Here is a 21,467-nt window from a genome sequence, read left to right on the forward strand (position 1 = left end):
GGTAACAAAAAACAAAAAACAAGCAAAAAAAAAAGAAAAGAAGAAGAAGAAGAAAAAAAGAAAAAAGAAAGAAAAAGAAAAAAAAAAGAAAAAGAAAAAGAAAAAAAAGTCTTTTGATTTTTTTTTTTGGGGGGGGAGGAGTGGGAAGAATCCTGTATCTCCCTTTTGTCTGCAACCAGTCTCTTGTTGGAGTCTCTGGTCAGCTTGAGGTCCTGTGGCTTGATTGGTTTCTTAAGTCGGTTGGTTGGAAGAGGCAGAAAAATGCTCTGCTTTACCCAAGATTTTGAGATCCCCCTCCCAGGTTAGTTTTCTGGGAGGGTGGTCTGCTTTGAGAGTCACAAAAGAGGGGGATGTGGTGATGAGGCTAGGTTCTGGGTAGAGTTGAGGCCTTTCAATATACAGTAGCTTTTCCCTGGGGCTATTTTGTGATAAAGCTCACAGCGCCCAGCCTGGAGCCATTCTCAGGGTTTCTGTTTTTCAATTGATTGTCGAGGCTGCTAGAGGGAGGGGCAGCCTCTGGCTCTGGTTACCCAGTGAAGCAAGGCACTCCGATGGCTGGAGCCTGAGCTGGGTGACTTTTCCCTGGATGGAGCTGAGTCTGGCAGGTCACTTCGCCGTTAAGTTCTTGTGACCTGCTAAATGACTCATTTTATTCCAAGGCCTGAGGTGGAGCTAGCAGCTCCTCCGAACTTTGTCGGTATCCAAGATGCAGATCACCGGTGCTGGGGGGGGAGGGGTGGCCTTCCCTCCTCTGCTCCCTGAGGAGTGAGGATGTCGGGCTTGTACTCACGCCGAGTCTTGGATCCTGGGTCGTCTCTGGTCTGCAAACAGCAGGATGAAGATGTTCGCTCCTTGTCGGTTCTTGTTGGTGTTGAGTAGAATCTGCTCGTCCGCTGCGTCTGGCTCCTTCGTCCCCGACTCTCTGTGTCTCAGGTATGTCTCCGCGGCGGTGGTCGCCGCCGCCGCGGCGCCGCCGCCGGAGCGGCAGCTGCTGCGTTTCCTTGGTGCCGCGGCCCCGCCGCCGGAGCGGCAGCTGCTGCGTTTCCTTGGTTTCCCCTCTCTTGTCTAACTCTCTGTCCTGTGATGACACACTTGGTGTGATTCTCTGGCTTAGGACTGTTCACTGGAACTCTAAAACTCCTTTCTATGCGAGAGCTTGTTCAGATTCCAGCTTCTCCTCCGCCATCTTCCCTTAACATCTCTCTTTAAATCTTTAGCCCACTTATTTATTGGACAGTTGTTTCTTTGAAGATTTTTTGTTGGGGGACAATCCCCCTTTTTAAAATCTTTTACTTGAAAAAATCTGTGAAATGTTGGTAGAATTTGCAACATTCTAATATAGGCTGATAATAGTTTTGATTATAAACAAAATGGGGTGATTATAATTTTGTACTATATTGTAATATGCTGTATATAATATGGTTATGTCAGTGTGTTTTACAAAGCCAAAATTAAGGTATTAACAGAAGTAGTGAAGTAGTATAATGAACCACATCTCTCAGCTAACATGAAGACTTAACTATCTTTTAGGACTTAACTCTTGGTTAACCTTCCTCTCTACCCTATCACTTCCCTTCACCTGGCTTCTGCCATGTAACAAATTACCCAAATCCTAGCAGTTTAAAACAACTATTTGCTCATAATTTTATGAATCAGAAATTCAAGACAGGTATTATTTAATACTTTAGTGAGTTTCTAGACAATGGCTATCAGATATTTTCTGGGCTACATCATCTGAAAGCTTTGTCAGCATAGATGTACATAATGGAGCGTTTGAGGTTCTGGATCACTAATGCTGGCTGATACACACTGTGATGACTGAAAGCCCTATGTGTAATCATCTAAAGACTTATTTACTCACTGTGTAGTATCTGTGCTGAACTAGACAGAGATCATTCTTTTATCTAAACTATTACCATAGGGGCCCTCCAGCTGAGGTGGGGAACAACTAATGCCTTTTGTTTGCTGTTCATTTTAGTACAAGGTCTCAATTATTTCTAGTTTCTCAGCTTTTTGTGCACCTGGGACTATAGGAACACCCCTACCATGTTAGGCTCAATCCAGTTTTTTGGTGTGTGTGTGTGTGTGTGTTTATGTGTTTGTGTGTGTGTGTGTGTGTGTGTGTGTGTGTGTGTGTGTGTGTGTGTGTGTGTGTGTGTGTGTGTGTGTGGGTATGTTGGTCTTAGAGATTAATCTCAGACCTTGGGCACTGTCCCTCAACTATTTTGGTCAGGACTAGTGCTCTACCACTTGAATCACAGCTCTACATCCAGCCATTTGGTGGTTAATTGGAGATCAGGTTCTTACAGACTGGGCTGGTTTAGAATGTTGATCCTTAGATTTCAGTCTCCTAAGTAGCTAAGATTACAAGTTTGAGCTACTGGTGCCTGGTTCCCTTTGGCATGTTTGTGTGGGGCATTAGTGGAAGGGGGTGTAGAGTGGGGTGAGGCAGGGGAGTAGGAGGGCAAGGATGGTAAGGGGAAACAAAGGAGGAGGCAACAATGCTTGATAAGAAACATACTCATTACCTTTACCTTGCTCATGTAATTGTAACCCCTCTGTACAGTATTTTCACAAAAAAAAACTTATTAATAGCCGGGTGCTGGTGGCTCAGACCTGTAATCCTAGCTACTCAGGAGGCTGAGATCTGAGGATCGCGGTTCAAAGCCAGCCCGGGCAAAAGGGACCGTGAGACTCCTATCTCCAATAAACCACCAGAAAACCAGAAGTGGCTCTGTAGCTCAAGTGGTAGAGTGCTCGCCTTGAGCTGAAGAGCTGAGGGACAGCGCCCAGGCCCAGAGTTCAAGCCCCACGACTGACAAAAAAAAATTAATAAAAGAATTCTTTTTAATCATTCTATAATATGATCTTATGTTCATTGTAGCCAATCCCCATTTGCACATAGGCAAATAGACAGCTGTCTATTGGTTCCTCCATAGTACAGCATTTATACAGGGTTGTACTTCATGGCTGTAAGCACATTCCACTGATGAGAAACCAGTCTTCACCTTATTTCTTTTTTTTTTAATTTAATTTAATTTTATTTGTGAACATACTATACAGAGGGGTTACAATTACATGGGCAGGATAATGCGCACATTTCTTACCAAGCATTGCAGCCTCCTCCTTTGTTTACCCTTCACATCCCTTCCCAGCCTCCCCCTCCCCCCATTCCCAATTCTTCCCCTCCCCTCCCCCCACCCCTGCACCGACATTGTAAAGCTCATTTTCGACATGACAATTTGTACTTCTCATTGTTGCAACAGGTCCACCTGTATCCTTAAACGACTTGTTTTTCCCCATCTCCTTCACAAGTTATACTGACATCAAATATAGTGAAAGCAGGGGTTATACTGTGGGGGAGGGACATACAAAGCAACAAGGAAATAATATTATAAATGCGTTAGAAACACATGCATGAAAGAAAAAAAACATTAAAATACATATCTAAGGGTTCATTTTCCTAACATCACTTTATCTGATCTTTTCTGCTTGACTCATATATATATTATATATTGCAAATAAGGGAAACCATGGGACTTCACATTATTTCTTAACACACTTTTCCTCTGACCTATTTTGTCCTCTCTCCTTAAAGGAAACTGGCAGTCCTTTTTCTGGCAAAAGTCGTGCCCTTGCTCCTGACTCATGGCTTCTCTATCGACTGGGGAATAGGCAAAACTGAGTTCACCTTAGAGAAGCCTGGATAGTGAAGCACAACAAGGAAAGGATTTCTTACTTATGTTTTGTGTTGGATTTTGTGTAGCTGTCCTCCAGCTATGCAAGTATCATGAGAAAAGGTATTTCTTTTTTTGTTACTGAAGTTTTATTATGTTTTGAATATAATTGCTGTAAAAGATGCAGGAGGCATGGTCCTTCCTCCTTCAAATACTGCCTGCTCAGCCTCCACACATTCCCTGGCTGTAGAGTTGTTCAGTGTTGAGGATAACTGAAAAAGATATTTCTGATCTGAAGGTATTACATTGGACTACTGACGTTTCTTTTTTATTTGTTGTTGGTTGTGGGGCCTGAACTCTGGGCCTGGGTGTTGTCCTTCAGCTCTTCAGCTTGAGTGGCTTGAGCCACAGCACCACTTCCAGCTTTTTTCTGCTTATGTGGTGCTGATGAGATGAAACCAGGGACTCATGCATGCAAGGCAAACACTCTACCACTGAGTCAACTTCCCAGACCTATTCAAGGTACTTGATAACACTACTGGAAAACTATAGAAGGTATCTGTGAACATTCTATTCCTTTGTGAATCACCTAACCCATTAGGTTTTCTGTAATTAGTCATAGCATTCTTCAGAGCAAGAAGGAAGATGTGATACTTAACTGTGCCTACCCATAAGAGGTTGCTATTGGGAAGTTTCTTGGGTCTCCTGTTTGGTCTTCTGGGAACACTTTTTCACCAACTTGTTCTTAGACTGTGGATCTGAATAGGTGAGTACCTTCTTTTCCTTCCTTGCTGTGTAACAATGTCAGTCATGTGGGTTGTGTGATATTTTTTTGTGCCTCTTATTTCTTTCTTTCTTTAGTACCATTATTGGGGCTTGAACTAAGGATTGGAAAAGTGTCCCTGAGGTTGTTTGTGTGTGTGTGTGTGTGTGTGTGTGTGTGTGTGTGTGTGTGTGTGTGTGTGTGTGTGTGTGTGTGTGTGTGTGTGTGTGTGTGTGATGTCTAGTTCTCTACCACATGAGGCTTTGAGTAGCTAGGACCATAGGCATGAGCTACCAGCATAGTGTCTCTTTTCCATACAAAACTTTACAGCTCACAAGACTAGAAATAACCTTTGTCTTGGTCATCATTGTTTCTTTAGCCCTTAGCAGAGGCTATGTATATAAAACTGCCTAAAATAATTTGTTAATTGAATTGTGAATGAATAGCTCTCATTTAGTGGTAGCTTATTTGTTTTATTATTTTAACACTGGAATATTTTTCACTATATCAATACTCAGTATAGAATAGTTAAAGAGTGTGTCAGGATATGAGTATAGCAAAGGAACTTCCAAGTTGAATAATTCTAAAGTAATCTGGATTTGAGGTGATTACACAAAGAATAATACAGTATCCCTAATGGTATAGAAGGGCCAGAAAACAGCAAAACAAAAATTTCATGCCTTCTACAATATGCACCAGTCATGTTTTAAGAACTTCTGATGAAGAATAACCAATGTTTGATTTAAAGGCAATTGATTGATTTTTTATTAATAAGTTTTGTTTTTACTGTGAAAATACCATACCAGAGGGGTTACAATTACATGAGCATGGTAATGAGTACATTTCTTATCAAGCATTTACCTCAAGATAAGGACTTAAATTGTTTTTCTTTCTTGCTATTGTTTCTAACATATTTATAAGATGATTGATTTCTAGTTTAGTCTGCCAGTTATAATTTTTTAAAAGCTCCAGAAGCCATTTCAGTTATATATTAATTTCCTTCAAGAATTTTCTACTTTACCTCATTGTTTTTCATATCCAGCTTGGCTTTATAATTAAACTTTATTTTGGGGCCTATTGGCTTTATGCCTAATAAACTTGAAGCACTTTTTATATATCTATGTGAACTTCAACATAGATTTTCTTTTTTCCCCCTCACAGAACTCTGGTGCCTAGACAAATCATGCTAAACAACTTGAAATACATTTTTATCATCTAATCTTTTCTTTTTACTGTGAAAATACTGTACAGAGGGGATACAATTACATGGGCAAGACAATGAGTACATTTCTTATCAAGTATTGTAGCCTCCTCCTTTGTTTCCCCTTCCCATCCCTTCCCATCCTCCCCCCATCCCCCACCCAATGCTCCCTGCTACCCCCCTGCACCAAAGTTGTAAAGTTCCTTTTCGACATAATTACTTGTACATCTCACTGTTGCAATGGGTCCACCTGTATCCCTATTTAAATGATTTGTTTTTATCCTTTCCCTCCACAAATTATACCGACATCAAATACAGTGAAAGCAGGGGTTATACTATGGGGGAGGGGGACATACAAAGCAACAAAGAAATAATCTTATAAATGTGTTAGAAACAATCGCATGAAAGAAAAAAAACATTTGAATACATATCTTAGGGTTCATTTCCCTAACATCACCTTAATCGACCTTTTCTGCGTGACTCAGACATATACTAGGTATTGCAAATAAGGGATACCATGGGACCTATGTTTCTTTGGGCCTGGCTTACTTCACATAATATAATTTTTTTCCAAGTTTTTCCATTTCCTAACAAATGGGGCAATGTTGTTCTTTCTGCTGGAGGCATAGAATTCCATTGTGTATATATACCACATTTTCTTGATCCATTCATCTACTGTGGTGCATCTGGGTTGGTTCCATATCTTAGCTATAGTAAATAATGCTGCAATAAACATAGTTGTGCTGGTAGCTTTAGTGTGGTCTTGTTTGTAAACATTTGGTTAAATGCCCAAAAGTGAGATTGCTGGGTCATAGGGGAGCTCTATGTGGAGTCTTTTGAGGAACCTCCATACTACTTGCCAAAGTGGTTGAACAAGTTTACAATCCCACCAACAATGCAGTAACGTAATCTTTTCAACATCATAACAATCCTGGTGATTTTTCCAAGTTCTTAGACAGTAACCTACAATTTGACTCTTATTGGCTTTCAATCTATTAGTTTGATTTGTGGATTATAGAGTCATACTTGATATATGTTAAAATCTCAGTTTGTAGAGCTTTCTGTCCAACTAAAATGACTAGAGTTATTTAAGAATCATTCTAGAAAACCAAGTACAGGGATTATGTAATGGAACAACATCCTAAAACATTTTTAACAATGGAAATATGATTTAACTGCATCAAAAATTATTTAACATTATAGAAAAAAACAGAAGTAAGCAAAAGAGTAACTCCTAAATCAGTTATTCTTATTTTAAAGGGGATTAAATTGAGGTTGGAAGCTTGGATTAGTTGGTAGAGCCAATGAGCGAAAGCAGAATATACTGATTTAGAGTTCCAGTCTTGGACATAAAATTAAAAGAAATCAAAGGGATTTGACAACTTAGACAAATTCACCATATAAACAATGAAAAATCACTAGATTTTTTTTAGTGTATCAATTTAGAACCAATTTATAAAGACTGGGTATTGTGTGACAAATTTGTTTGATTTGCTTAACATAGAACAACAATGGATTTTTAACTTTCAATAGATATGTTTTTCTATGCGTTCAACATGATGTATATATTTAAAAGGGCTGTTTACCAGGTCTTTTTACAAAGACTGTCAGGATGAAGTGAGTGTAGTCATTCAAGAAACAAAAGCAAACATGGCCCATTTTCCAATGGTTTTAGAAAAAAAATACAAAGCTCATAACAAAGTTATGCACAACTCCTACATTGGAGAAGAATCAAGATAATTCATAAATATTTATGCTCTACATAATTCAGACTGAAATATTTAATACTACCCAGAAATATTTGTAGTTTAAATTAAAAGTCTGATTTCCCTTTTTCTTTTACTTTGCTCTAAGAATGAACTGAGTAATAAATACATGGAAGTTTTTGGAAAAAAATAGATATAAGTATGTATTTTTATGGGTCTGACTTTTCCATATGCAGTGCAAGAATCCTAAGACCCACCAGCTTAGGAGAAATGGGATCTGTAAGGATCCCATCCAGACAAGTCAGTTGATCTTCTTTCTCCTCTATAGAAGGTTCTGTATACGAACTTCTGAGAGAGTACATAGACTGAGAAGATCTTTCGTTACAAAATATAAGGCAATGTAGTCAGAAAAAACAACTTTTTCCTTCTATTTCATTCCTTTATCATTTCTACCCCAGATGGCTCCCTCATCTATTTATGAACTTGCTACTGAGATAATAAATAAGAATACAAAAGTGGAGCATGTGTTTATTTGAATTTCTTTTCTGTATTTTTAAAAATATTTTTGCTCTCTGAAAGCTTATCTGGATTAGATGTATATAATGGTGCAGTTTTATTACTGGTCATGCATTTTAGGTGCTACATGCTGTGATAATTCAGGCCAAATCTTCACAGATCGAAAGGCTTCATTACTCTCATGTGTGGTCCCTGGACTGGAACAATTAAAGACAAGGACTGGTACCTGTACTGCCTCCATGAAGCCTCTTTACCCTGCCAGTTGGGGAGCTACTAATGCTTTTTTGTTTGCTGTTTGTCTGGCTTATGTTATATTTGGCTAGGCTTATGTTCCTGGGCTCAAGTAATTCTTTCTGCCTCTAATTTTTTAATAGCCTAGATTACAGACATACCCTACCATGCCATACCCCATGCAATTATGATGCATCCCATCTTGGGGTCAATGTGGCAAACCCCATTCTGATACTTGGCCCCAAGAGAGACTACTTACTGGTTCTATATATGCATATAGCTTTTCTGTACACATTACAAAAAAGATATGATGTATGATAGCATTTGTAACATTTCTTGTCATGTTTTGGAGTTCCTGCAGTGCAGCATGTATCAGTGGCTTGTCCCATGATGCTGCTGAGCTTGTGCCACTGATGAGAAGCCACACTCTTCTAAGTCTTACTAAAATACATTTTTCACCCTAAAGTGAATGGGCAATTTCTTTTTGGCAAAATTCCTGCTGATTCTCCGGTTTCATGGCTCTTCCACCCACTTGTCCAAAACTGAACCTACTCTAGAGAGGCTAGACCTTTGAAAACTATGGGGAGAAGCTTCCTTGCTAACAGCAAGTGCAGATAAATGTCTTCTAGCTTACTGAATATTGTCTTATCTCATTATGTCTATAGACCTCCAGCTGCTCCAGGACAGTATAAAAAAGACATCCCTCACCTGAGGTTATAACATGGGATACTCAGGGTTCTTGATCACTACTAGGAAACAAGGCTCTCTGAGACCAATCCATTCCTTTGTGACTCACCTAACTCCTCAGAGATAAAGGGTTTAGACCAAAAGCATCTTTAGAGGAAACAGGAAAGTGCTGATATTCAACTCTACCTATCTAAAGGAAGTTGTTATTCACAGGCTTCCTGGGTTCCTGTAAACTTTCCTTGTCTGTTGGGAAAACTTTTTGTATCAGCTTGCCCTTCAATTGTGGACTTGAATAGGTGAGTACAATTGCTTTGCACCTTGTGGAATTAATGCTATTCTTTACTTGTTTTGTGTGGTAATTGTCTAATGACCCTTTTCTGTAGAAGACTTACAGTTTATAAGACTAGATATAATGTTTTTGCTCAACACTATATCTCTAGCTCTCAGCTCGGCCCAATAGTTCATTCTTGCAATCCTAGCCACTCTGGAGTCTGAGATCCGAGAATTACAATTTAAAGCCAGACTGAGCAGGAAAGCCTGTGAGACCCTTATATCTAATTAACTTATGTAAAAGTCAGAAGTGGCTCAAGTAGTAGAGCTTTAGCTTTAAGCAAAATAGCTCAGGGACAGCACCCAGGCCTGGAATTCAAGCTCCAGTACAGCAGATATACCCATGTCCCCCAACCCACAAAACTGTTCAAAATATATTTGTTAAATGATTAATGAATGAATAGCATTGTATGAGTGATAATTGTTTTCTGTTCTTTATTTTGAAAGTGGCATATCATAACTTATATTGATATTCAGTAAAATAATTGAATAATCATTCAGAATAAGAGTAGCAAAATAACTTCCATGATTAGTGATTTCTGAATGTAGCTGTAGGTTGAGGTGATAACACATCTCAAAATGTCCAAAATGGAATTAGGTGAACCAGATGAAGGGAAAGCAAGGCAGCCATTTCTGTCTGTCCTGTCTACCAGTCATTAAAAAAAAAAAAAAAAACTTCAAAAGCAAGGCAGCCATTTCTGTCTGTCCTGTCTACCAGTCATTAAAAAAAAACTTCATGAAAAATAATAACCAATTATCATATACCTTTGATGCCTTATTTTTTTATACAGATTGTTTTGAGGTTTGGAGAACTGGGAAGGCATATATTTGACTTAACAGAAAGAAGAAAAGGAAATCTAAGATCACACATCTCTGATTATTCATCTGTAAGATGTACTATTGAATTACATTGTACTGAGAAATCATTCAGGTGAGCAAGAAAACTAGCTAAGTTAGTTCTTAATACTTATGTCTGGGAAGAAAGATGAGACAGATGAGGGAACCATATATGGCCTAAAATTGGTCTCACCTCAGGGGATACATGATACCCCACAGAGAAGATTAGAAAAAAGATAAGAGCAATAGTACCAGAAGATTATGGTTAACAGATCCTAATAAGGTAAGTGAAGTAGTACATAAAGCACCAAGAGAATAGATTTCTAAGATATTGTTTAAAAGCCTGTCCAAATTCTTGAGGACAGAAGAATGGGCAAATTTATAAAGTATTTTGAAGGCATAGTGCTGTAAATTAATATAAAAGTAGGCAATATAAACAGAGTTCTGAATGATTTGCTTGAAATTTGGATCTCTGAAACCTTGGATCTCAAAATCCTTGGGGGTAGGATACACAATTATACCTAGAAAAAGACAATAGATTTCCAAGGAAAATCCTCAAGGAATGGCCAAGAAAAGCCTCAATACTAATAATGTTATTATAATATGATTATATTATATTGTAATATTAATATTAAGTTCTGATATTAATAAAAAATTCTTCTTAAGAGAAAAATGTAAATATAAGCCACGGATTACTGAGGATCTCAACTAACCACCCAATGAGTTTTCATCATTGTGGGAATTCATGGCAGTTAGACGGGAAATAAAACACCCTTGGCTCTGACAACCAAAAAATTTGGAGGTACCATAAAATGACCATGTAATGAGGAACCCTAAGAAATTAGCCATACTTGCAATGATATATGGTCAGACAAATGCATATGTAGCTATACTTGAAGACAGTAAAAAAAACTTTACAAGTAAGTACACAAGAGAGATTAAAAAACTTTACTAATAAGTACATCAGAAATCTCAGTCATTAATGTACACCAGAAGTATGTCATTAATACATTAGCTGCTTGCTATATGATGCATGATACATCACAGATCTTTAAATATTTATTGTAACTATTTTGACAGCACAAGATAACATTCTGGACAAAGTTAATTCCATTTCAGAGCCCCATACTCTTCACAGTTACCTCTTCAACTCAAGAGAGAAAACACATCAAACTAAAACCTAGGTAAGTTAAACCTATAGATACGTAGACATGAAGTTAATTGCAGGAAAAATAGAGATAATTTTGAAAGAAATTATCCTCAGGGTAACCAACATACAAACATTTAACATGATGGAAACAGGAACAATTGCTTTTTCCAATCCTGGGTATGGCTCAGCACTTTTGTTCCTTATGAGAAATCTATGAATCCTCCTGCTTATAGTGTCATCAGAAATAACAGAATAAGGTCATGCTTTTCTACCAGTTTCACAGTGAATAATATGATGCTTTACTTCTGCTTTCTCTTCCTTTTTATCCTTCTGCACACCCATTACACCCTTTCTGCCTACATCTTCCTCCTCCACCTTCTCTTGGGCTACTGAGGATCAAACTCAGGACCTCTCACTTGTGCTAGGCAAATGTTCTACTATCCAGATGTTCTTTTGAAATCATGCATTTGACTTATTCTTATAACTGCTGATAACAAAAAATCAACTCTAGAAGAAAGACAATAAACTTCAAATCTCATGATGAAGTAGCCAATTGAAGAAATTAGCATTTAAAGGAAAGCTTTACTTTTCAGATAAATATTCTATTTGTATAAGAACATAAGTTCTTTTAAGAGTCAGACTTCTTTTGATGATCATCAAAATTAGAGATGTAAGATAAACATTGCTAAAACTTACTAGTAATAAGTTTTTATTATTGTGAAAATACCATACAGAGGGGTTACAATTACATGAGCAAGGTAATGAGTACAATTCTTTTTTTTGGGTGGGTGGTCCGGTCATGGGGCCTGAACTCTGGGCCTGGCACTGTCCCTCAGCTCTTCAGCTCACAGCTAGTGCTCTACCACTTGAGCCACAGCACCACTTCCGGCTTTATTCTTTTTGTTTATGTGGTGCTGAGTAATCAAACCCAGGGCCTCATGCATGCAAGGCAAGCTCTCTACCACTAAGCCACCTTCTCAGCCCATGAGTACAATTCTTATTAAGCATTGTTGCCTCCACCTTACCATCCCTGCCCTCCCATCCCGTGCTCTCGCACCCCCGCCAAAGTTGTAAGATTCATTTTTCGACATAATGTCTTGTACATAATGTCATTGTAAGAAATTCTAAATCCATAACCACCTTAATCTTTTCCCCCAAACTGAGTCAAATTTTATTGGCTCTACCAGGTAATTATTTAACTGTATTTTCCCATTATGTATTTTAAATTTGAAGGATGTGAATAAGTTGAAATGAAAAAAAATGTGCTACTTTCCTATTTTTTATATTGTATCAATTTACTTCTTAATTCTAAACATTGTAGATCTGAGCTTTCAGAGACTGAGCAGCCATAATAACTAGGATAGAACTAAATGTAGAAGGGTTGACCAAGTCAATAGGATACTTCGATGTATTTTGATAGGCTTCAGTTTTTTAATGTGTTGATTCTTTTACTTATAATATTTTCTTAGCCCTTCCCTTATTCGTTCTTGTTTACTTCCTTTGTTTCTTGTTCCCTCTTTAACTCTGCCAAGTTATACTGCTCTATTTTTGATTCTTGATTCCAAAGATCTGGTTTTACTCCATGCCTCAAAATTTTAAGTTGTACAGAATCAATTGCGCAATATTTACTAAAATCTGTTCCATGTATTAGAAGAAGACAGTGGCTGAAAAACACCATTATCTCCTAATGAAACAATACTCTTGTTACAGTCTTTAGACCAATGAGGCTTCTCTTGTATTTCTGAAGACTTGCAGTAAAATAAAAGGGAGATTTCTATTTCACTGGTTTTCAGTGCCCTTGCCATGGTATTTTATTTTATTTTTTTTTTATTTTTGTGAACATACTGTACAGAGGGGTTACAATTACATGCGCAGGATAATTCGTGCATTTCTTATCAAGCATTGCAGCCTCCTCCTTTGTTTACACTTCACATCCCTTCCCAGCCTCCTCCCCACCCTCCAACCCAATCCTCCCACCTCCCACCCCCACACCAACGTTGTAAAGCTCATTTTCGACATGACAACTTGTACTTCTCATTGTTGCAACAGGTCCACCTGTATCCTTAAACGACTTGTTTTTCTCCATCTCCTCCACAAGTTATACTGACATCAAATATAGTGAAAGCAGGGGTTATCCTGTGGGGGAGGGACATACAAAGCAACAAAGAAATAATCTTACAAATGCATTAGAAACAAATGCATGAAAGAAAAAAAACATTAAAATACATATCTAAGGGTTCATTTTCCTAACATCACATTATCTGACCTTTTCCGCTTGACTCATATATATACTAGATATTGCAAATAAGGGAAACCATGGGACCTATGTTTCTTTGTACCTGGCTTGCTTCACTTAATATAATTTTCCCAAGTTTTTCCATTTCCTAACAAATGGGGCAATGTCATTCTTTCTGATGGAGGCATAGAATTCCATTGTTTATATATACCACATTTTCTTGATCTTTTCATCTACTGAGAGACATCTGGGTTGGTTCCATATCTGAGCTATGGTAAATAATGCTGCAATAAACATAGTTGTGCTGGTAGCTTTAGTGTGGTCTTGTTTGTAAACATTTGGGTAAATGCCCAAAAGTGGGATTGCTGGATCATAGGGGAGCTCTATGTGAAGTCTTTTGAGGAACCTCCATACTGCTTTCCAAAGTGGTTGAACAAGTTTACATTCCCACCAACAATGAAGTAAGGATCCCTTCTGTCCACATCCCTTCTAGCATCTGTTGTTGTTAGAGTTCTTGATTTTTGCCATTCTAACTGGAGTGAGGTGGTATCTCAATGTTGTTTGATGTGCATTTCTTTTATGGCTAGGGATGTTGAGCATTTCTTCATGTGTCTATTGGCCATCCTTCTTTCTTCTTCAGAGAAGTTTCTCTTTAAGTCTTTAGCCCACTTATTTATTGGACAGTTGTTTCTTTGAGGATTTGTTGTGGGGGTTTAATTTGTTGAGTTCCAAGTATATTTTAGATATGAGACCCTTGTCTGTTGTATGGCTAGTGAAGACCTTCTCCCAATCGGTGGGCTTTCTATTGATCTTGCTAGCTATGTCCTTTGCCATGCAGAAGCTCTGCAACTTCATGCAATCCCATTTGTCCAAACTTTCTTTGATTTGTTGTGTTTCCAGGTCTCTATTCAGAAAATTTTGGCCTGCTTTCTTCAAGGAAATAGAAGAGGCAATCCAAAAATTCATATGGAACAATAAAAGACCCCGAATAGCAAAAACGCTCCTCAACGGAAAGAACACTGCTGGAGGAATATCAATACTAAATTTCAAACTCTACTATAAAGACATAGTAATCAAAACAGCTTGGTATTGGCATAAGAACAGACCTCAGGACCAATAAAATAGAATTGAAAACCCAGAAATGAACCTACAGACCTATAGCCATCTAATCTTTGAAAAGGGAGCTAAAAAAATAGAATGGAAGAAAGACAGCCTCTTCAGTAAATGTTGCTGGCAAAATTGGTTAACTACTTGTAGAAAACTAAAGCAAGATCCTTATATATCACCCTACACCAGAATCAATTCCAAATGGATCAAAGACCTCGAAGTCAAAGCAGACACTCCGAAAACATTACAGGATGGAATAGGAGAAACCCTAGGTCTCCTTGGCTCATGCCGAAATTTTCTGAATTGCCATGGTATTTTCATGCACTGAAAAACTGCAGAGAACCCATGTCCAGAATTCCTTCCCAGCCAACTCTTGGAAACTTTCACCTTAAAACCAGTGTTCAGATGCCTCAAATATCTATCTTTAAGTCCCCTTTTTCAAAGGATAGTCAATTGAAAGTTGCTATATTATCATCATTTAAAGTATTTTTTCTCTGGAAATACTAGGATTTGAAATCAAGTCTTTGACATGGTAGTCAATTACTCTCTCTTTTTTTTTTTGGTCCGGTTGTGCGGCCTGAACTCTGGGCCTGGGAGCTGTTCCTCAGCTCTTCAGCTCAAGGCTAGCGCTTTACCACTTGAGCCACAGTGCCACTTCCGGATTTTTTTCTTTTTGCTTATGTGGTGCTGAGGAATCGAACCCAGGGCCTCAGGCATGCAAGGCAAGCGCTTTACCACTGAGCCACCTTCCCAGCCCCCTCAATTACTCTCTTATGAGCACAGAAGTGCTTGTGAGTTTTGAGATAAAAATCTCTGGTTTTGGCATGAGCCAGCATAGGCTGTAATCCTCTTGTTCTTTGTGTGTGTGTGTGTGTGTGTGTGTGTGTGTGTGTGTGTGTGTGTGTGTGTGTATGTGTGTGTGTGTGTGTGTGTGTGTGTGTGTTTGTGTCTACGTGCCCTAGCTGAGATGATAGGTGTACACCTCTACACTCTTTCTGGTTGAGAATAGGGTCTTGTAAAGTTTTGTCTCATATTGACCTTGAACAATGATCTTCCTCAGTCTAATGAGTAGGGATTGCAGATGTGAATCACCATGCCTACCTTTTCTTTTCTTTTTAAAAATGCCTTGATGATTGTACTGTTTTATTATTCCCATTGGAAACATTATGTGACAAATTCTATTCAGTTACTGATTCATCTTACTCATTTAGGTTTTGAAATTTCAATATCATTTCCTATAACAATAGATGGCAACATTTTGCATTAAGATTACAGACATTCTGTTTTTTTTCTTGTGTTTTGCAGCATGAACTGCCCTTACTCAACCCTATGCTAACAAAGTAGGCAGCAGAACTCAAAATGCAAGCAAGCAAAAGAATACTGAGTGAAATCCACTTTGAGTGAAATGCATCAGTATAGCATTTTTGAATGAGAAAATAGCAAGCAAGTTTAAATGAACTAATTTGTAGAGATTACCTTTGTCTCACTGCATTTGCATTCTTTTCATATTGTCATTCTGCACCATAGTTTGAGGAACTGTAACAATTTAGAAAATGAGTCAAGTTAGATTAAAAATGCACTAAATGATACCAGGAGGAAATCAACTGTTGTGTTGGGAATGTTTTGATATCTTCCTCTTACATTTCTATTTCCCTAAGAAAGGAAGACAAACTTCAGATCTATCATTGGATTCTTTCCAAACTATAACCATAACTTTTGCTTATATATCTTCAGAATTGTATTCTTGGAAGATGTATGGTGAATCTGAATTTGACAGTGTTAATCTCCACCTCTCAAGATACAGGCTTCAGTATAGTAGTACTTGTTTATTGTTTATGTCTAGGTTAATCAAAGCCTTTTTTCTCTATTTTACCTCTCTTATTCCCAAATATCTATTGATACTTGATATATTTATATAGACATATTGTTATCAAATATTTAAAACATGCATAAGACATTGTTGAGCTATTTTTGGGAATTTGAGCTAATATACATACTATTGTGAGGATAATAATATATCAATAACCTATTGATACTTCTACTCCACTTCCCAATTTTCCCAAGCACTAGTCATATTTATACATGAACATATTTCATGATTTTTGAGATCCAAACACAGTATTGTATTGTCCTGCTGTCATGCAGTAAGTACATAGAAAATGTTAATGGAATAAATTTATTTGGTACATGTTTTGTATAAGGCTCTGCTTTGAGAGCTGGACGCTTTCTTTTGGAAATAAAGTGAGGCTGGGCACTGGTGGCTCACACCTGTAATCCTAGTTACTCAGGAGGCTGAGATCTGAGGATCACGGTTCAAAGCCAACCCAGGCAGGAAAGGCCATAAGACTCTTATCTCCAATAAACCACTCAGAAAACTGGAAGTGGCACTGTGCATCAAGTGTTAAGAGTGCTAACCTTGAACTGAAGAGCTGAGGGACAGCATCCAAGCCCCATGACCAACAACAACAACAAAAAGAATGGAAATAAAGTAAGACTAAGAAGGTGATTGGGTCCTGGCTTCAATGAGCGTATTTAAAAAACATGATGACCATTTACACTTTTAGTTGTCACGAGAGAGGAGGGGGGAGAAGTGTAAGAATTCTAGCCTCAAATTTAAAAAGGAGATATGTAAATTTAAAAAGTAGAGGGCTTGACTGTGTGGTGAAAGATGGAGTGACCTGTTTGAGAAGATTGTGCTCAGTTCCTGTAAAAGTAAAATGCTAGTTATGGATGTTTATTTTCCTTTTATGTTGAGGCAGGAGACAAGAACTTAGAATAGGAATATATAAATGCTTGTGGAGGCTTTTAATATTGAATAATTAGCAGCAAATATATTTCTGCTCATATATCTACCTATCTAGCTATTTATCATCTATCTACATAAATATATACGTAGACTAACATTGTATGTCTGAATGTCATGATAAAAAGTATTGTATTATTCAATCACCTACTAGCTAGTTTATATGTTTCTTCACTTTTTAAGTTATGAATTAGCATGGTAAACATCATCTTAGCTTATCAATTGCCTCTCTTTTATTGTTTTGTTACAGCCAGTGGGTTAAAGGGTACTAGTACTTTTAGTGCTTTTTGTATATATTTTCAAAAGGTCTTTTTGACAATTTATATTACTCTGAGTATAATATATGATGTTATTTGACTGAAACAAGTTTTGTTTTGCCTTTTGTGCCTGTATTGTGTATTGCCACAGCCCCTCTTCTGGTTTTTTATTATTTATTTACATATAAGGCTCAAGGATCTTCTTGCTTGGATTGTCTTTGAACTAAGTGCCTCAGATATCAAGCTGAGTAGCTCGGATTAGAGGTGTGAGTCACTACTACCAGCCTAGGAAGATTTCTTTTTAGTGAGTTTTGAGACATTTGTGTGTGTGTGTGTGTGTGTGTGTGTGTGTGTGTGTGTGTGTGTGTGTGTGTGTGTGTGTGTGTGTGTGTGTGTGTCTGTTGGTACAGGGCTTGAACAATGGGGTCTGGGCACTATTTTTGAACTCTTTTTGCTTGGGGCTAGTGCTCTACCACTTGAGCCAGAACTTTTATTTCTGACATTTTGGTGATTAATTAGAGGTGAAAATCTCATGGATTTTCCTGCCCAGATTGGCTTCAATACTCAAATCCTCCTAAGAAGCTAGAGTTACATTTGTAGCCACTGGCACCCAGCTAAATTTTTTTTGTTTTTTATATTTTGATTATCTTCAAGTAGTTGTACAAAGGGTTTATCTGTCAATGTACCAGTTTATAAGTACAAAGTATCTTACTCAATATCAATCCTATCATCATTCTACCACCTCCCTCTCACCAACCCAAGCCATTTCTTCAACTTTCCTCATTTCATAGGATATGCATTGAATATTATCACTGCATACTGCCATTACTACCCACTCTTCATTCATTTACACTCCTCCCCTTTACTTTCCCCTGTTATATTTCAATTTCCAGCTTCATTTTGTTGAGCTACCACTCTGCATCTGAAAGCTTAAAAATATTTTTACAACATATATTACCTATCAAATATGTTGCAGATTATTTTTTTTCAAATATGTTATTCTAGTTTTTGTTAGTGATATATACCAACATACTATTTTATGCCAAAATTAGTCCATCTTTTTTTCTTGTTTCTGATATTTACATTTTGCTTTAAAGTTCCTCCCTGACTCCACAGTTAGAAAACATAATCTCTGTTTCCTCCATATACATTCATAATTTCATTTAAATAACATCAATTTATTTATATTTAAGCTCTAAAATGCTGATGTAATGGCACTACCTTCCCTATTATTTTCATCGAGATAATAATAGTTTTATTTTATTTTTTGTGCTAGTACTGGGGTTTGAAGTCAGGAACTTGCTTTTCTTACTTGGCTTTTTGTTAAAGGCTTGAGGTCTACCTCTTGTATCACACCTTCACTTGTGGCTATTTTCTGCCTAATTGGCAATGAAAACAAGCAGATAGACAAGGTTGGCCCATATAATGCTGTACTATAAGTAAGCTTATAGGAGATACATAGTGTAAATGGGATCATTTTTCTTGGTCTTGTTTGAATATTTTCAGTTCTTTACATAATATGTTATGGCTTACATCTTTGCTGTTTTTGTATCATATTGCAGACTATTTATGTGCTGCTGCTATCTTTTGATGGAATTACTTGTACTTTATGAATAGAAAGGAAGTTTTAGAGGGTGCCTTCTTAGAATGAAAATGTAAATGTAAGCCATCTTTCTAGAGATGGTGTTTTGTGTCCTTTTCTTAAATATCTGTAAAGCTTCCCCAATGCTTTGTCTTTAATCAACTTGTCATGAAAAAATATCCAGGCCTTTGTTACCTATAGAAATCTCGGGCTGTCGTTAATGATTTCTCAAAGACACAGTATTAGTATTGGCCAGCAAGAAAGTCCGTAAGACTATAATCTTCAGAAGACCGGAATTGACCCTGTTTCTAGTGGTAGAATTTTGAAGAGACAACACCCAAGCCCAAAGTTCAAGGCCCACAACCGACAAAAAATAATAAAATCCGAAGTGTAGCCGGGTGCTAGTGGCGCACTCATGAACAGTCCTCAAAACCTGAAATTAGAGATGTGGCTCAAAATGGTAGACCACTATCCTCGAACTAAAGAGCTCAGTGACAGCACCCAGGCTGAGTCCAAGCTTCATGACATCAGTGATGAAGAACAACAATCCAAAGACAAAACTAAAACCACAAACAAAAAACCCCACTAAAGTGTACACAGAGGTCATTTTCAAAGCAACACAAATACATGAAGTTTCATGTGCTTTCATTTAAAGTGTTGTAGTTTGTGGGTTATGTTTAGACCTATGAGGTTTTTTTTTTAACTTGGCATATTTAAAAATATTTTTATAATTATATAGTTGATGTACAGAATGGTTACAATTTCATAAGGCAATTAATGAGTCCATTTCTTTTGGACAATATCACCCCTTCCTCTGCTCCCTCCCAATTTTCCCATGCCACATTTTATAACTACAAGTGCCAACTCCTAGGACATCATTTATTGTAAAATTATTTACTGTGTCAAAATCACCTGACAGAATTCTTCAGTGAAAAAAAAATTTGGTCTAGAGGTTTTAGGAGGAATTAAAAACTTTTTTAAAAAATTAATTATATATTGAAGATTTTTATACATACTAATGTTTCTTGAAACCAGATTTTGCAGATGTGATGTTTCCTTTGTAGTTTTCCCCCCTGCCAGATTCTATTGTGCACCATTTTAGTTGGTTTCTTTCTTGGTTTTTATTTATATAGGCCATTTCTTTTTTTTTAATATTTTTTGGCATTTTAATTAATTTATTTATTTTTGGGTCCAGTCGTGGGGCCTGAACTCTGGGCCTGGGCGCTGTCCCTCAGCTCTTCAGCTCAAGGCTAGCACTCTACCACTTGAGCCACAGTGCCACTTCCGGGTTTTTTTTCTTTTTGCTTATGTGGTGCTGAGGAATCGAAACCAGGGCCTCATGCATGCAAGGCAAGCGCTCTACCACTGAGCCACCTTCCCAGCCCTATATAGGCCATTTCTTTCAGTAATTATCACTGTAAATTAATTATACAAAGACTAGTTCTTGTTGTTGTTGTTTTGTTTTGTTTTGTGCTAGAGATCTAACCCAGAACCTCACATGGTCTATCAAGACCTGTAACATCCATATCCTTTTTTTGTTTTTTTGAGACAAAAAATTTTACTGTAGAGATGGCTTTGAACTTGCAGTCCCCTTGCTTCTGCCTCCACAGTGCTGAGTATTACCATTCCCCATTATACATAGCTTTAAAAAATTACTTTATTGATGTTTTAGATGTGATATACAGTGAGGTTACATTTACATATGTCAGGTGATAAGTACATTTCTTTCCTTTTCCTTAGTATCATCTGTTCCCTCATTCTCTCTTGCCTTTCTTTCCATCTCCTCCACTAGTTGCTTGGTTCACTTACATCAATGTCCAATGCAGTTGATGAGCCCCACTGCTATCTATTTTTACTTGTCTTCCACTGATTCTGTGCTCTGTCCCCACCTTCTTTCACATATGCATGTGAATACACCATATATGAGGTAAAAAAATAGAGTCATCTAAAAATGATAAGACAAATTAAGAAAAGGTCCTTTGTTTTCTTTGGAGTTCTTTTCAATATGTGTATGATTTTATATATATGTCTATGATTTATATATATATACATATATATATATATATATATATATATATATATATATATATATATATATATATATATGAAGAGCTGCTTGTGTATTACATTTTGGTGCTTTTCTCCTAAGGCTATCCTCTTTTGGTCTCACTATATATCTGTGTCTAGAACCCTGTATACTTGATCATATCTTGTTGTGCTTTAAATCTAACATCTGCATATCAGAGAGAACATGCACCTTTTTTGTTGCTGTTGTTGGTCATGAGGCTTGAACTTTGGGCTTGGTCGCTGTCCCTCAGCTCTTCAGCTCAAGGCGAGTGCTCTACCACTTGAGCTACAGCGCCACTTCCATTTTTCTAGTGGTT

The 21,467-nt window shown here is 37.4% G+C and overlaps 1 long non-coding RNA gene across 14 annotated transcripts in view; it reads left to right on the forward strand.

Moving 5' to 3' along the window:
* LOC138833133 (uncharacterized) overlaps positions 1–21,467 on the forward strand; it is a 43,281-nt gene that overhangs the window by 12,235 nt on the left and 9,579 nt on the right. For 4 of the 14 annotated variants that reach the window (XR_011373800.1, XR_011373795.1, XR_011373799.1 and 1 more), the window contains 7 exons: positions 3,599–3,800; positions 4,060–4,199; positions 4,294–4,443; positions 8,995–9,077; positions 9,903–10,042; positions 11,029–11,132; positions 14,235–16,929. This is a non-coding gene — a long non-coding RNA (uncharacterized lncRNA). Of the gene's footprint in view, positions 1–831; positions 934–3,598; positions 3,801–4,059; positions 4,200–4,293; positions 4,444–8,994; positions 9,078–9,902; positions 10,043–11,028; positions 11,133–14,234; positions 16,930–21,467 lie in introns of all 14 variants that reach the window. The other 10 variants (XR_011373807.1, XR_011373806.1, XR_011373798.1 and 7 more) reach the window with 8 other exon arrangements.

This window comes from Dipodomys merriami, unplaced genomic scaffold (assembly GCF_024711535.1).
Source record: "Dipodomys merriami isolate MVZ:Mamm:240054 unplaced genomic scaffold, mDipMer1.0.p SCAF_2008, whole genome shotgun sequence".
Classification (NCBI taxonomy): Eukaryota; Metazoa; Chordata; class Mammalia; order Rodentia; family Heteromyidae; genus Dipodomys; species Dipodomys merriami.